General features: G+C 41.4%; 1 protein-coding gene across 13 annotated transcripts in view; it reads right to left on the bottom strand.

The window, feature by feature from the left end:
- The window catches only part of LOC140253758 (protein FAM13A-like), a 212,353-nt gene extending 205,395 nt beyond the window's left edge, over positions 1-6,958 (bottom strand). For 10 of the 13 annotated variants that reach the window (XM_072339569.1, XM_072339561.1, XM_072339560.1 and 7 more), the window contains exons 1-3: positions 6,291-6,955; positions 5,096-5,365; positions 3,670-3,807 (exon numbers count right to left, since the gene is read on the bottom strand). The gene's annotated coding sequence lies outside the window, so the exon portion shown is untranslated. Of the gene's footprint in view, positions 1-3,669; positions 3,808-5,095; positions 5,366-6,290 lie in introns of all 13 variants that reach the window. The other 3 variants (XM_072339572.1, XM_072339558.1, XM_072339564.1) reach the window with 3 other exon arrangements.
- Positions 6,959-12,641: the final 5,683 nt, after the last annotated feature.

The raw sequence follows: 12,641 nt of genomic DNA, 5'->3' as shown, positions 1-12,641 counted from the left end.
CTGAAACCCCCCCAGTTCCAAACATTCATAGACATATCTCAGACCCACAATGCTAAATCTGTCAGCCACAACATTAGAAGTGTGATACACACTCGAATGACACTATTCAAAGAACAAAACAAAACAACCCCCCTCGCCATCTTTGCATCATGTTCACATTGATACAAAAGCTCTCCACAGTCGATAGAATCTGCGAAAGCAGTAATTTCAGAGTCTGCTGTTTTTCAGGGTGGTTCTCTGACTCACACAGAACTACTATTCCCAGCAGATGGCAGCTCAGCCAAGACATGATATAAGGTGAACAACAACACTTGGAGCTGATGACGGTGCTTGCCTAGGTTTACAGACAGGAGCTAGCAGCTGGGAATGCAGACAAGGTGTTTGCGTGGTTACCAGCCATGGGACAAGGAGTTCTGGCAGGCAGGAGCACAGATTCATTAGCAGGTGAAATGGCCCTCAGATGGAAAAGCTAGTCAGAACTTCTGCCCTGTGTGAGAGCTGTTTGTTTAGGGAACTTAAAGAGAACACAGTTTGAACTGAGGCTGAACTAGGCAAAGAATCAGAGTTAAAGAAGAAAGGAGAAAAACTTCTTGGGAAGCTGAGTTTATGTGCATTCTGAAAACAATGAAAAATGAAGATATAAGCACTTGCTGCTTCTCAAGAACCAGCACGCTGTGGGAATGAAAGTCAGCCAGAATAACTCAGGCAGAGCAACTTGCCAAGAAGAAAAGCTCAGTGTTAGATCGATGCTGATTCCTAGAATTACTTACGAGAAGTGGCAAATTAAGACTGGCATGTTTCTTAAAACTGCAAGGGTTATAATAAATAAAGGATTGAACCTGCACTGCATGAAAAAAGACAGAAAATTTCCTCACTGAAAAAAGGTTAGGCAGTGATAACATCATTCAATTAAGCAGAAGATTTTGCACACTTTCTATTCTTTATTTCTTACCCACTGCCCTGCTGAAACAATCTTTCCCTTACGCATCCTTTCTATATTGTGACATGTTCTTCTTTCAGCACTCCGCCCAGCCTGCAGCTCTGATAGATTGCACTCGTTGCTAGCAAGGGATTCAAAGTAAAATGCGACCTTCTGGAACCCAGCCAGAGGAAAAAGAGGGGTGGGGGGCAGAGACAGAACTGAGGAATACATCTGCATACTTCTCTGGGCACTCTTCTCTGGGTCATCACCAGAAGCAGCTCTGACAGGGTCCAAGGAGATGTTCTTCCATCTTCTCCCCATTACAAAAAATAATCCCGAAGGAGAATAGAATGTACAAAGAGATCTTTTTGCACTGACATGGAAAACAACCTGCACAAAGCTAAATAACCCGTTCCAGTAAGTTCAGAATTAATATGTCGTCTCACACAGCAAGAGATCTGGCATCTCGGCAATGGCTCTGTTTATAAGAAGGAGCAGCAGAATAACTATTAAAACAGTTATAGATCTCCAGGACAAGAAGAAAAACAGATCCATCTTCCCCTCCAAAACAGGCCTTACTTTCTCACTCCCATTATTATACTGCTAGAAAATAAGTCACAAAAGAAAACACCCCCGAGAGCAAGATCTTTGTTTCATTTTCCTGCCTCTCCACAGTTCTTACCTCTGTTTCCCAGAGAGCTTGCACTTTTTTCAATAGGCAAAGTACGTTTGGTTATTACCATGGTATTTGCACAGGAGTTTACTGTACACAAACATGTCATTCTCTACAAGTAATTCAAGCACAAAAGGTTCAAAGCAGTTAAATCTGGTCAAGCATCCAACTTTCTCAGAGTGGGACTGAGATTTGCTCTGTGAACTCCTGCCCTGTGGATTTCGTTCAAAGTGGATGCTTGTATTCTCAAGAATGCAAGAGTCAATGTACAATCACACAGCAAACAGCTCTACAAGCAGCATAAATGCGGTTGGACTTGATGATCTTCGAGGTCTTTTCCAACCTGAGTAATTCTATGATTCTAAAGGTTTTTATTTAGTCAAATGTTTTAGAAAGATCCTTATACTGCTAATACATTTCCCACCATGAAGTGAGCAACAGAAAACAGTCCCAGTGGCAATCCTCAGTAGGAAGCACAGACAGTGTTTTGTAGGCCAGGATTTTCTTCAGTTTGCTAAGCAGCTCCAGGGGTTAGAACCAGTATTGGAATAATATTTGAAGACATGGCTCACAATATACCTCTTTTACAAATAAAACCTCAGAGCTTTCTTTACTTCCAAGTAAAGTCTATCACAAAGAAACCAGCCCACTTCACCAGAATGGCAGCTAAATTTAGGAAGAAAACTTTAGTTGCTCTGAAAGACTACAAAGGCAGCACTGGGACAGCCACTGCTGTTTTGCACACAGCCTATCAATGACTGGCTGCCTGGTAATTGTTCTATATGCAGCAGAGTGGTCCAGATGCTCCCTAGTAAAAACTGGAAGAAGTAGCAGAAAAGACAGGTGCTCTCCTGATGGAAAATGATCAAAGGGACAGAACTCCTGAGAAGAATCAAGCATATGTTGATATTTTCATTAGAATTTTCTAAATAAATAAAAGATTTACCCTCAGTGAAACCTGGATATGACAGTGATTCCTTCATGAGATGTGAAAATAAGCCATCTGCTGCTAGCAAGATCTTCACAACTGCTGTGATCTTCCGACCTCTGTAGACACACTCCTTCCAAACAGATGCTTCCGTCTGCAGTTTCACTACAGAGCTGTTTTCTTTTATGGCATCAAGAGCTAACACTCTCTTCCTCAGTATTCTCACACAGAGATAAAAAATATTGCAAACAAACATGTTCTTCCTCCACCCTCTCATATCTATGGACCTCCCTCCCTCACATCACAGCTACTAAACAAACAATACCGGACAACAGTTCTTTTTCTTATCGCCTGCATTAATCTGACCCACCCTCCCTGCTGGTATCTGCACTAGATCAGTTGAAAAAAGAAGTAGAAGCAATGCTCATAGGCTGTAACTAAAATCCACTGGATGTAACACATTATAAAACGCTAGTTAGCAATGCTGAAAAAACAGATTATTCTGAAACAAGCTGAATTCACAACCCTCGCTTCCCAGTATGTGCTTTTTCCTTGGAAGAGATGGCAAATCAGGCTGCAAAATCGTCTGCTGTATTACGTTCAAATATAATTATCTGACTACTAAATTCAAGACTTTAGTACTTCATAAGGTAAACAAATCTATTTCCTTAAAATATAGCTGTACCACACAGTCATCACTGAGTCATTTCACTGTTACTGTCTGTATTGGAGACATAATTTGACATGTAAATAAATAACTCCAAAAGCCAGTAAGGAAATGTATGATCTGATAATAAGATAATAACACTGAATCGTAGGATAGTTTGGGTTGGATGGGACCTTGAGGACCGTCAAGCTCCAACCCCCCTGCTAAAGCCTGTTAACTGAAGGCTCTCCATGAGCGCTGAATAACGCCCGCTGTCAATGTCTCCAGAAAAATAGTACCCTGCTTATAAAAGCAGAAAAAGCACAAGAGGAAAGAAAATTGCTAAGGAAAGAAAAACGGTGGACTTCACATACTAGAATATAATGCTTTACAGACTATGCATGCATACATAGAATATAATGGCAGTTCCTTAGCAGACTAATACTCTGTTTTAGATCCCGTGTTAATAAAAATTAACTTATGTGCTGAAATAGACATACCTCAGGACTGAGATGGATTCATTGCTATGGAGGAATGAACGGTGACTTTTACTACTCAGAAAACTGTGTTTCGGAACACTGGGTGGAGCAGGCAAAACCTTTCAAAAGGTGCTGTTTCAAGAACTACCGCGGACTTTCCTGTGTGAAAACACATGGGATGGATAAGATAAGCGGACTTGGTCATAGCAAAAGTAGAAATAGACTCCTAAATGATAAGAAACAGTAAGAATAACCAGGCAGAATAACTGCCCTTTAACAGATGGGATCGAAGAGGTCTTAGAGAAGTTCACAGCTTTTCAAACTGATCTACACTTCTTGCTTAGTTTTAGCATTTCAGTTCAAAAGTTCAGAACTGCAGAAGAGTACATCTGATGGAACTAACTGAGAACAACAGTAAAACAAAGTGGTTATCAGCATAAACCTGTCAGGTTTTTGGAATATACATATATATTTTTTTGCATGGAATAACCTAGGCCAGGAGCTTAAAAGGATTAAAAATAATAAAGCAGATGGAGATAGATGATGACTGAATCCAATCACAACACCAAATCAATTTGTGTGGTTACTTTATAACTGCAGGGAATTTGTCATCAGCGTGAGGTTTTAGTCACTTCCAGGTCATAATTTCCACATGAACGGAAAAATGACAACAGTAAGCTTATGTATGTGCTGAACAAATAAAAAACCCAATGCTTTAAAATTAAGAACAAACAAACAAACAAAAAAACCAACCAACCAAACAAACAAAACCATACTGCTATGTGCTGAAGAGAAGCCTCAGTACTGAGGCAATTAGTAAGATTCCCCCAAAAATACCAGAGATCCCTGATCTCTGATATGCATAACATCCCATTAAATGAACAAAACCATTCCCACCTGGAATTAAAAGCCTATCACTAGCTCTAATTTAATGATCCATTATAGCTTTGTAAACATATACAGGAGGACATCAGCAAGGACTTTGCCTTCCCAGCTCCCAGTGCAACATACCTCAGACACACAAGGAACTGCACATTTTTTTCTCCCTTCCCTCATCTTTTATCAGAGGGACAGGAGGATGTAAGAGAAAGTTCTTTCTGACTTTTGACAAGCACTGTCTATAAACCGTTTGAGAGGATACATGTCAAGTACAACAACATTGAAAGACTGCTTAATAAGCTTCATTTAGAAGATGTATCTGTTCCATAAATACATGAGATAAATGGAAACTAACTAGGGCCCATCTGACGTCCCTAGTTTGGAACTTGATTTCTTTTTTTATGTATTTGGCAACCTTTTTTTTTTTTTTTTTTTTTTTTTTTTCTCCTTCTTTCTAAAAATATTGAGTACATTAGGCAACAGACACAAGCACTGAGTACTGCTATCTAGATTTCTGCAGCTGTGAATTTAATCGCAGTTCCAAAAACTGAAAACAAAGCAGGATTACCCAATGTTGAAGAACAGCCAGGTTGCAGCATTTACAGCCCTGTGGTTGCTCCAGCTCCTGTGACGAGCCCTGTTGCTGCTCCAAGCCTTGCGACAAGTCCTGCAGCTGCTCTGCTCCCTATGACAGGCCTCGCAGTTGCTTCAAGCCATGTGATGGACCTTCTAAAGGGCGCAGATGTTGCCACGAAGCTCACAACTAGCCTTGCAGTCACTCCAGTCACTGTAAGTCTCACAATTCAACCAAACAACCAGTACCTGTAACTGTTGTCACCTATAAGCCAAAAGAAAAAACGCCTTAAAAAGCCAGAACATTTAACAAGGAGAGCTTGTAAGATAAGACAAAGGAGGTACAATGTCACACAAAATTGGGTGAAGAAAGAAATAGTCCAACTCCTAGCATTAAATAAGCTATGAGATGTGTGAAAAGTTTATAGCCGTTGGCCACCTAAACACCACATGCTTACAACCACTGGATCGCTGGAAAAAGACCCCGTGCACGTGGCTACTGCCCAAAATACTGTCCCGGGCCCTACAAAGCAAGCCTTCCGGTGACTCGACACCCCAGGAAGAACTGAATCAGACAACGGGACTCATTTCTGAAACAGTCACGCAACCACACAGGCCACGTTAATGCATAAAGTCCAATAAAATCACATTCAAAGAAAGGAAGGATAAAGCACCAGAAGAGAAAACGACACAAACAGTAGATGGGGAACCAGGCAAATATAATTACCCCCGAGTACCCAATTCATCCCATAAATCCAAATAAATATCTAACTTTGGCAGACAGTGCTGACAAACTGCAACGGAAGAAAAGATCAGCAAAAGGGTAGCTGGAAGTGAGCAACGTACTTCACTGAAAATCTAATGCAGACCCCGCCTGACAGAGGACGTGGGCGAGATTAAGGGAAGATCTGTGCCATATCAGTCAGGACTACGAACCGAAAAACAGGCCAGTATAATCCACAGCTCCAATAAAAGGATTTTCCAGACAGGTGCAGAAAGGAAACTAATGGATAGCTGACAATTCAGACAGTACGAAAGATGTTTCAAAGAACCAGAATCATCATTTAAAACTAAAACTCAGTGCACGCCAGAGATTAAAAGCAAATATCGCTGCAAGAAAACATGAAAATAAATTCTATTCTCAAAGGTAACTGGTGGCAATAAGGAGCTAAAAAGAGCAGAACACTTACTTGAACCGAGGCTTCCAAGAACAAAAGGAAAGTCAAGGAGATCGATAATCGACAGCAACCACTTCGTGCTCGCTCCTGCCGGCCAGGTCCTCCGCGCCGCTTCTTCTTTCTTCCGCAGCAGCTCCCGAACCATCAGCGGCGACACCGTCAGACCCGCGGAGCGGCAAGCCCCAACAACAGAAAAAAAAGGGAAACCCGACGTCAAAAAACGAACGGGTCACGCAACCACCCAGCCAAGGAAGGCCTTGCATTCCCCCCTCATTGCGTCCCCCAACCCAATTCACCCCGGCAAAACCCGCTTTGAGCGGCTTTTCTCACCTCACTGACTCCCTGCGGACTTCCAGCCGGTGCTGCGGGGGATCGCAGAGGCGGGCAGACCGGGCAAATGGTGCCGGGCACACAAAAAGCAGCGGCCAAAAGACAGCTTCCCTGCTTACAGGGGACCCCCAGCCACCGCCTCCGTTGCAAAGGGCCTGGGACCCCGGGGCAGCTTCTCCCTGGCTTACAGAGCAGCCCCCGTCCCTACGGCCGAGGGAGGCTCCTTCTCCCTCCAGTCCGGGGCACCCAGAAACGCAGCCCGCTAACGGGGCGGTCACCCCACGCAGGCTGCCAGCAGAGCACAAACGCACACGCACCCACGACCTGATTACAGGCGGGTGGACGACACCCCTGGAGCCACAGAGCTCGGCTTCACCCCCGCCCCCCAGTGGCAGGAACGACTCTCAGCAGCCAGGTAACGGAAAGCCGAACGCCTTTCATTCTGCTTTTAGCTACATTCGCTTTAATTGTAGCAACGAGATAAACTCTATTGATGGTTACAGTAAAAAGCTTTGGAAACAATCTTGTGTTGATACATCAGTATCCTTTATGCCCAGTTACCGTCACCATCCTGACTTCTTGTCTGCAAACTGCAAAATGTGAGTTTTTCAATCAACCTATGTAAGTTCTCCCAAGAGGATATAAAAACCAACTAGCAATATGTGAAACCCACATACAATGAACATATAAAGAGATGTTTTTTATTAAAACACATAGCAAAATTCAGGGACTGTGCCAACTGGACTGTGCCAACTGGACTGTGCCAACTGGACTGTGCCAACTGGACTGTGCCAACTGGACTGTGCCAACTGGACTGTGCCAACTGGACTGTGCAAACTGGACTGTGCAAACTGGACTGTGCAAACTGGACTGTGCAAACTGGACTGTGCAAACTGGACTGTGCAAACTGGACTGTGCAAACTGGACTGTGCAAACTGGACTGTGCAAACTGGACTGTGCAAACTGGACTGTGCAAACTGGACTGTGCAAACTGGACTGTGCAAACTGGACTGTGCAAACTGGACTGTGCAAACTGGACTGTGCAAACTGGACTGTGCAAACTGGACTGTGCAAACTGGACTGTGCAAACTGGACTGTGCAAACTGGACTGTGCAAACTGGACTGTGCAAACTGGACTGTGCAAACTGGACTGTGCAAACTGGACTGTGCAAACTGGACTGTGCAAACTGGACTGTGCAAACTGGACTGTGCAAACTGGACTGTGCAAACTGGACTGTGCAAACTGGACTGTGCAAACTGGACTGTGCAAACTGGACTGTGCAAACTGGACTGTGCAAACTGGACTGTGCAAACTGGACTGTGCAAACTGGACTGTGCAAACTGGACTGTGCAAACTGGACTGTGCAAACTGGACTGTGCAAACTGGACTGTGCAAACTGGACTGTGCAAACTGGACTGTGCAAACTGGACTGTGCAAACTGGACTGTGCAAACTGGACTGTGCAAACTGGACTGTGCAAACTGGACTGTGCAAACTGGACTGTGCAAACTGGACTGTGCAAACTGGACTGTGCAAACTGGACTGTGCAAACTGGACTGTGCAAACTGACACTATGATTGTCCATAGAACTTGTTGCTAAACACATGCTGTTGATTAAATACATGCAGGTGCACTATTCTTGTTCAAAGCATGGTACAGAAAATCTGCAAGGGAAAAGAAAAACATGTCTAATTAAGCAACAGCAGCGCACAGTAAATTTAGGCATTACCTAGATCTGCAGACAGAATACTTCCAGGCATACTTACAGGGACCGGTGAATTCATATACAGAGAAATGTGTTCAAAAACAGCATGAATTAAAAGTTTATTTTATTATCTAAGTACTCTTAATTTAGTTAGAAGACATTCAGATTATTCTGTTCTCAAAATGCATCTTGTTGGTAGTAACGGGTTATGCAACAACATCTATTTCCTGTCTTTATGAATATACAGTATTCAAGACTGATTAGATCTTAGTCTATCACATTGATTAGCCTAACTCCTGCCCATGAAACTGTTAAAATATGTTGCTTTCTTAAGCTGTATCCTTTCTCAAAGATCTGTATGGACATATTCTAGCAGGATTCATTGCCTACTTACCACAGAGATGCTCTCTGCAAAGGGCATGCCACGATTTTCATTGGGCATCCAGATGTTGCACATCACTGTCATCAAGTATTCTGTAGATACCAGATCCCAGTTCACATTCCCATGAAACAGGTGTAGATCCATCTTATCAGTGTCAGTATACCTGCCCAGTACCACAGACCACAAGCTTTTGAACACTGCTATACATGTCCTTGATTTTTGTAAAGCCTTTTGGTATTGCATTACACTGCACTGATTCTGCAGTGAAATACTAACACGGGTGCAGTCACATCATCAAGCCAATTCTCACTTTGATAATAAACTGTTCTACAAGCACCTTTCTCTTAAAAAGTAACTGAACAGATCTTACCTCTCACTCCAGCAACATCTGAGATGCCACTTCTTGCAGGAGCTGCAATCACGGTAGGCTCTAATTCAGCCAGTCCTACTGGCTTGTGGAAGTAGCTCTGTTGCACTAAACTATGTCATTTGCAACTTTCTGCAGCTTTTATTGTGTAGATGTTTGACTGGAAGCTGATGAATGAAAACTAATTCTCTACAGCTAAATCCGCTACCTCAAATGGGAAAAACTTTCAAGCATGGTTCAAGCAACTTCTGTGGCTTCAAATAAATGGTAAACTAAGTATGGTATGAAACAACATAACCATTTTGTACATAGAACACTTACTCAGTATCTATTTTCTTGGGTGACGCTGTTGTGTAAATGCAGAATTGTGGAATTAAATGACAGCTTATTTCTCCTAATAAGTACTATAAATATCACTTCAACCTTCTTGTATTCTACCTGCTCTTTCCTCTCCAGCAAGAAAACTACTTCAGGATTTCACTATGCAAGGGAACTTCAAGCAGCTCCTAAGGATGTTCATTGTGCCACATGTAACCGTCAGCGATCACGTAACTTGTAATACAGTTACCAGCATCTGCAAACACAACATTAAAAAAGGTCACATTGATTTTTTAAGTGTAAAAGTGATTCTTTAAGTGTAAAGAAACTTAATAAAGTGATCTATCTTTGGCATTTAATCTTTGCAATTGAATGAAATATTACTGCACCTCCATGCATCACCACAGCCATAAATCATCAGTTGCATTTCAAGAGCAAAGCAGGGCAGAGCTATAAATCCCTACATCACAAAATAACAACACAAACTTACTGAGAATTCTTAGGCAGACTACCCAATTGTAAACCAGCTGTACAAAACAAATAGTCCCTTAACATTACTGCTTTGAGGACATTCCTCTCTAGGAAGATAGGAATGATTCTTAAGATAAAAGCTGCTGTGAAGATATATTCAGCATACTGAATATACTCAAAATACAGAAGGTATGCATTGAACATCACATGCGCATTGACCTGAGAGCATACAGAGATAAAGTACTTGTAATCCAAGATGAATTTCAAAAACAATGAGCAGCACAATACATACAATGAGCAAATTATCTATAATGAAAATAAACTCCACCAAGTTTTCAAACTAAAACCCTGCTCATATCCTAGTCCAGTAGGCCCATAGCTATCACTGCTGCATCCAAAATTACTTTGGTAAAGGCAAGTGCTACAGGGCCCAGCATGTCTCAGTCTTACACATTTGACTAGCGGGGATGTCTGCTCTACCTGGGCAAGTGGTGGTGCGTGCTGCTGATGGGTCCCCACAACATAACAGTTCCCAACCAGTTTACTAATATGTAATGACACAAATTGGTTGATAAGGACGACAATGCAGAGAAACCTTCTAAGCTTTAGCAGTAATACCTGAACAGTAAGATTCATAGCATTATTCAGGTTGTTAAAAGCAGACTGTTGTGAATCAGCCCCATATTGGAGTTTGCATAGACAGATTTTCTTCAAGCTGAAATTGACTGAATATGAGCATAGAGTATTCCACCTCATGAAGGCTTTATTACAAGAGACATACAGAAATACAGTGCAAAATACTGGATACATAGCTGCTACTGCAAAATCAAAAAGGATCTGTTTGTCCTCAGAAACATGAAATGCAACCTGGGAGGAAGCCATTACTTTCAGGGCAGTCCTGTTTTCACAGTTCACATATAGAGTAGTGTGAATGTAGATTTTGCAACAGAAAATACTTGAAAAAGATACCTTCAATTTGCAGATTTAAGTAGCTATGAACAAGAACAATTTTATTTTTTAAGAACAAGCCATCAATTCACTTAACGTACTTCCAATGTCATAGAAGGTATCTGGAATTTCAAGTCCTGTCCTCTTCTTTTACAGTTATTTCATCACTGTAATCTACCTTCAAGAAAGCTTAAATTTTACAGCTATTTGCAAGCAGACAAAGTTTAAAAAAAAAAATTCTGAGCACACAAGACAGCCATTCACTTTCTATACGGTGTCTTCTCATGCATACAACAAATGAATGACTGGGGAATTAACATTCCATACACAGGCCCATGCTGACATCCTCATAACACTGACTGTACATTAGTAGCTTGATGCAGTACCTACTTAGCACTGCGCTGCTATTAAACTGAGAGCCTCTTGGTAGACGTTTTGCCTTTGGTTCCAGAGCAGACAAATCTTAACAACACAGAGCTCTCAATACTTCTTAACGTCAAATGAAGTATGGACATTGTTCTTAATAAAGTTTTAATTTCCACCAGTGAGCTATGCAGGAAGTATCAGAAAACCGACTGACAACTACATAAATGTAACAGTGGAGATTCCAAGGACTGGAGCGTAAAGCAAAACAATTATAAACCACACAGTAAAAATCTAATAAATTCAGATTTAAGGTAGGTTTTACATGCTGATACTAGCTTCAATATATAAAAATCATATTCTATTGCTTAATCTGAATTTTATTATTTTGCTCTGGAAGAGGAAGGTGATCAGAATACTAATTTAGGTCTCCCAAATAAAGCTCAATTTTAATTTTTTGAAGTATTTTTTTTATTGAATTTCTCCCCCTGAAATAGACCACCACAGTAAAAACATCTGTTCCATTTGTAAACATTACCTAGAAACAGAAATGCCTCTCATAGGCAGGACTAAGTCCCAGATATGTGTAATCACACTGTTATCCAACACACCAGCAACACTCAGTGAGCAAGCTTTATTTTCTCTTGGCTCTTCTACCATGAGAACGACTAATTCTGGTTGCTATACAGACAAGGGAATAATTCATAGCTTTTTTTCCTATTAAAGAACTAAGCGATGTTCTCCACAGAGACATTAGATAGAAAACACAAAGTGAACTTAAGAAACGCATCTTCATATCTTCAAACACTTAGTGAATACTTTGCCACAGGATTTTGCGTCCAGTTTGTCTTACAGATGTTGAAAAAAACTATCAGCTATACACAAAGGCTGCTAAACACAGAGCTACCTGTGGTTGAGGCAGGCACTCAGCTGCAGCTTTCTGAAGGACAGAAGGATACCCAGTGAAATGTACACCGTAAGTGCATCTTGTTCAATGCTTCCTAAGCATTTTCTGCAGGCTGCTATTACACACTGGATACTGGGTTGGCTAAACTTTGGGAATTCATATAGACAGCCTTGTACTCTGATGTATTAACCTTACATACTTGTAGTTCTTGATTTCAGTATTTTGAGTATTCCAGAGAGGCTAAAAGACATCCACACCTACAAGAAATGACAAGTTAAAACTTATGCCAAATACATAGCAAACATCGCTGTAATGCTCAATTCAAGTTACAAGCTCACTGTACATCAGCACTCAAATCCATCTCCAGTCAATATTGCACAGTGTGTGATAAGTCAAGGCAATAACACTAAAAGTAATTTTAACCATGGCTAAAAAGATAAGAGAAACACAACGGAGGTAAAAAACACATCATCTACAGACCCTAACATAAAAAAAAGAAAGCCCCATCACCTTCTAATAGCATTTGGACCAATCTTTTTCATCCTCTCCTAACTGTTTTCTAAGATAACATG

The sequence above is a fragment of the Excalfactoria chinensis genome, chromosome 6 (assembly GCF_039878825.1).
Source record: "Excalfactoria chinensis isolate bCotChi1 chromosome 6, bCotChi1.hap2, whole genome shotgun sequence".
Lineage (NCBI taxonomy): Eukaryota > Metazoa > Chordata > Aves > Galliformes > Phasianidae > Excalfactoria > Excalfactoria chinensis.
Note: the sequence above shows the minus strand (reverse complement) of the source record. Positions and strands in the feature narration are given on the sequence as shown.